Consider the following 5,193-nt stretch of genomic DNA (forward strand, 5'->3'; position numbering starts at 1 on the left):
AGAAATCTTTATTGTTGAAAGTATTACATATGTCGCCTTTTTTCTCCCATTGACCCCTTATTGCCCACTCCCACCCTTCACCCCAGGCCTCCACCACCCTATTGTCTGTGCCCATGTTATATATGCATACAAGTTCTTTGGTTGATCTCTTCCCACCCACCCCCACCTTCCCTCTGAGATTCAACAGTCTGTTCCATGCTTCTTTGTCTCTGGATCTATTTTGTACAACAGTTGATGCGCTCTTTCTTGATGCTATCATTCCCGTTGATCTTAGCAAGCAAGTTGGCTGGTGTTATCAGGAAAAAGTGGTCTTGGTACAGATCTCCCCCAGGTGGTTCAGTGTCTCCTCACTGATGTTGATTTTCTATGTCTGGGCATGGATTTTAATGATCTGTTTCATTTCCTGTGGAGTGTATAGCATGGTCCAGGTGATCATTTCTCAGTTCAGAAGGTTGAGAGGGATGATATGAGGAGAGGTGATATCCTCAGTGCCCCTGATGACACAGTTGCCTCAGTTAGATGCAAAGATGACAATGGAGGCAATAGAAGATTCCTGGGCCCAGTGCAGGTAAGTGAAGCACTCAATGTCCAGCATGTGGACCTCATTAACAAAAAGCACACCTGGAACCAGCACAGCAATGTCCTGATCAATGTCCTCGTTCACCACCTTGTTAATCTCCCTTCGAAGTTTGCCCATGATTTCTGAATTCTTTTTCTTATCCCCACTGGGCTGGGTGTTGGCCACGTCCAAGTCATGCAAGGTAACATCCTGGATGGGCTCTTTCTTCCTTGTACACATCCCCCTTTGGCAAGAGGACATACTCTTCAGCTTCAAGGTTGAATTCTGTATCATAGGTATCACATCTGCCCTGCCTCTTTATGGCTCCACTGTTGGCTTCAATGTAAATCACATCTCCAGGCTCCACTCTCTCTTTCTGCAAACTTTCAAAAATGCTGGGGAGAGCATTATGTTAAGTGAAATAAGCCACGCAATGAAAGAAAAATACCACAGGATCTCACTCTTTTATGAAAAACAAAGAACATTATAACCTGATGAACAAAAAGATAGATACAGAGGCAGTAAAGCACCAAACAGACTGTCAATTTACAGCGGGAAAGCAAGGGAGTGTTGGGGAGGGGGGGAAAGAGATCAACCAAAGGACTTGTATGCACATATATATAATCACAACAAATGGACACAAGACACTGCGGGGGGGGGGGGATGAGGGCATGCAACAGGAGGTAGGGGAGGCTGGGAGAATGGAAGAAAGAAAGGAGATATATGTACTACTACATGTAATACTTTAAACAATTTTTAAAAAGCCAAAGGAACCAAACAATTTAATATATTTTTATTGATTTCAGAGAGAAAGAGAGAGGCAGAGAGAGATAAAAACATCAATGATGAGAGAGAATCACTGATCAGCTGCCTCGTGCACCCCCCCTCCCTTACTGGGGATCAAGCCTGGAACCCGGGTATGTGCCCTTGACCAGAATCAAACCCAGGACACTTCAGTCTGCAGGCCAATGCTCTATCCACTGAGCCAAACTGGCTAGGGCTGTAGTGGCACTTTAAATATTATGCATAAAAGTGCTCGGATCTGGCCTATTCCATTGATACTTTCAATCATCTCTCAATCCCACCTACTTGCTTGCAGAAGTTATATCTAAAAACTGAAATGTTTGATATTTTCCCCTTAGGCTTTCTTTGAAAAAGACCAAAAAATTCTACCTCAAATTGGGATGGATGGGAAGGGAACTTGAAGGCAGCCACAACCCTCTGGTTGTTCTTTCTTGAAACACTGCATAGTGTGGGTAAATATGCCAGCCTTGTCTGCCAAGCAAGTATCTTCAGTATCACTCCTTTCTTTTCACTCTTTTTGAATAATATTGTGTATCTCTTAGCAATGCCTTGGCAATAGCTTAATATCCTTTGCAACATGTTTCAATAAGAATTATTCAATATTTGCCCAAAGAATCAAATCTTATAAAGAGTAACATACTTTAAGTAAGCAAGGTTTTTAAAAGTGATACTGCAGAGCCTCATTGCTCTAAAGGATATCTGAAAAGGCATTACTGCTCAGGTAGCCCACCTCTAATGAAATTAAAGTTTTTGCATTTATATCTATTTTATAAATTGAAATTCTTAGGAAGATGTGACAAAAATGAAAAAAACAACAACTGAAAAACTGATATATAACATATATATATATATATATATATATATATATATATATATATATATATATTTTTTTTTTTTCCCCATCCACATTAGGTGATCAATGTATATTTTTAATGGAATTTTCCATTTTGATGTTGCTCTACCATACACTAAAGTATAACACAACACAAACCCAAATAGGCACTTCCCGCCAACATCAAGCTATCTTTCCCAGGCCACCAGTTAACTTTAATAGGGCTCATTAAGCACCTGCAGAAATAGTATACACTTTAAAAGAATTTCTAGGCCCTAAAATTAATTCTTCAAAGTCCAGATCATTGTTGACATAAGAATTGTGGGGGACTTATGAAAAGTGATGGATGAATAACTGTTTTTACCATAGTTACTCAGTTGACAGTATAGAGACCTAGCCAATGCATGGCCTTTGGTCTAGTTTGCCTATATTAGTGAGGTGTGTGTGAAGTTGTGACATCTAACAGATCCAAAAGAAGGAGAGTTGTGCTAACTCTAGACAACTATCAATGCCTAGTACCCTAGGGTAGAATAAATGCTTGAACTGAAGGTAACACTGAAGACACTGCCTTAAGCAGGTGATTAATATACAAACATTCCATGATATGAAATGTGAGTTGCAGAGTATATTATAGTTTAGCCTGCTTAGGCTGCCAAAACAAAATAACATATTGGGTGGGTGAAACTACAGTTTCTCAGAGTTTTAGAGGTCATAAATCTATGAACAAGGTGCCAAGTGAACACACACACAGAGAGAGAGAGAACACTTTTGTGTTTCTTCCTCATTTTATAATGACACCAATGCCATCAGATTAGGGCCCTACCCTTATGACCTCATGTAATCCTAATCCTACCCAATAAAATAGTAATATGCAAGTTAACCATCACTCCACTACACCCACAAGCCACACTGACCAGCCAATCAGAGCGAGTATGCAAATTAAGCCCAACCAAGATGGCTGCAGCCACAGAGAGCAGGAGAGAGGCTTGGGTTTCCCTGGCAATAGAGGAAGCCAAGCTTCTGCAGCCCTGGCCAGCCTAGGCCTCCATTCCAGGCTACAAAGTTTCAATTATAGAAGGTAAACAAATCCAAACAGAAATGGCAGCAGGCAGCCACAGAGAGAGCAGGGGGCTTAGCTCTGCTCCAGGCTACAAAGTTTCAATTGTAGAAGGTAAATAAGTTCCAGATACCAGGGCCTCCGCTTGGGTCACTGGGGGACATGGCTGGCCTGCAAACCACCACAGGCCCCTCGCCCAGGCAGCCCCACACCCCAAGGGAACCCCCACCCTGATCCGGGACATCCTTCAGGGCAAACCAGCTGGCCCCCACCTGTGCACAAGGCCTCTATCCTAAATAATAAAAGAGTAATATGCAGATTGACCATCACTCCAACACAAAAGATGGCTGCCCCCATGTGGTTAAAGATCCTGCCCACATGTGGACACAAGAGGGCCACCACAAGATGGCCAGCAGGGGAGGGCAGTTGGGAAGGATCAGGCCTACAAGGGAGGGCAGTTGTGGGCAATCAGGAAAGCAGGGGAGGACAGTTGGGAGGCACCAGGCCTGCAAGGGAGGGCAGTTGAGAGGGACAAGGTCTGCAAGGGAGGGCAGTTGGCGCAATCAACCCTGCAGGGGAGGGCAGTTAGGGGTGACCAGGCCGACAGAGGAGGGAAGTTGGGGGCAAACAGGCTGGCAGGGGAGCAGTTAGACATCAATCAGGCTGGCATGGGAGTGGTCAGGGAGTGATCAGGCTGGCAGGCAGAAGCATTTAGGGGCAATCAGGAAGGCAGGCAGGCGAGCATTTGGGAGCCAGCAGTCCTGGATTGTGAGAGGGATGTCCGACTGCCCACCAGGATCGGGTCTAAATAGGGAGTTGAACATCCCTTGAGGGGTCCCAGATTGGAGAGGTTTCAGGCTGGGCTGAGGGACACTCCCGACCCCATGCACGAATTTCGTGCACCAGGCCTCTAGTTACTTTTTAAAGTCCCCATACCAAATACCAACACATTTGAGATTAAGGCCTCAAAATATGAATTTGGGAGGAACATAATTCAGTCCATCACAAAGAGTAATACTGAGACTTACCACTTCATTACCCTTATCCATGGACACTGAGTCTGGAGACAAGACTCAAAATATAAGCAGAATTGTGGAATGATGAAAGGAACATTCCCTTGCTTAAAATCTCTCCTTCACACTACTGTTATGATACTGACCACTTTTTCCTCCTTCTTCCCTTAAAATTCACATCAGTCTTATCCTCTTGCTTCAGAAAAGGAAGAAAGGACTGAAATAGAAAATAAAAACTTTCTCCAAAAATCATTTAAATGAATACTTACTACCAGAGAAGGGAATGCTGGCTCACCAGCTTTTCTCTTCAGGGTTCTACTGTTAAAAGATACTACTACACATTAATTCATCAAATTCACCAGTTGTCATTTTAGGAAGGTACAGAATCTGGTCTTGAAAATATGAGAACCATGTTTGCATGTTTCAGGAGTTCAGGAAGCATTGTAGTAAATTCTTATGCAGGTAAGAGGGAAGATCTCCTAGCGCACTCCCAAATGGGGGACCTTAAATCTGGTAGAGCCAGAGAAGGAAAGGCTCAGCTATCAGACCAAAAGGGGCAGTTGAAAGGTGGCATAAAAACCCAGTGGCAGGAGAGACACAAAATCAAACTACCCAAGTTACCTGTTAGCCTAAGGAATATTCTGCATGCTAAATAAGAATATGAGTTAGAGCAACTCAGAACTCCAAACCAAAATAACCACTGGGGCCTGCTCAAGTAGCAAAAGTTACCATCTCCAAAACTGAGGACCTAGTATGTGCTAAATACATATATGCTAAATTGAACTGAATCTTGGACTCACTGTGCCTGCATCTTTGGCTTAGATACTTCATGGCATTTACCAGTACTTATGGTTGGTTGCCTATCTGTTATAATCTAACAATGTATATGTTAACGAGCTTGTCTACATGCCTTGCATATCTCAAAAGT

General features: G+C 43.2%; 1 pseudogene; it reads right to left on the minus strand.

Moving 5' to 3' along the window:
* Positions 1–215: 215 nt before the first annotated feature.
* Positions 216–4,288, minus strand: LOC103299987 (ruvB-like 1; annotated as a pseudogene).
* Between the last annotated feature and the right edge of the window lie 905 nt (positions 4,289–5,193).

This window comes from Eptesicus fuscus, chromosome 1, assembly GCF_027574615.1.
Source record: "Eptesicus fuscus isolate TK198812 chromosome 1, DD_ASM_mEF_20220401, whole genome shotgun sequence".
Taxonomy (NCBI): Eukaryota; Metazoa; Chordata; class Mammalia; order Chiroptera; family Vespertilionidae; genus Eptesicus; species Eptesicus fuscus.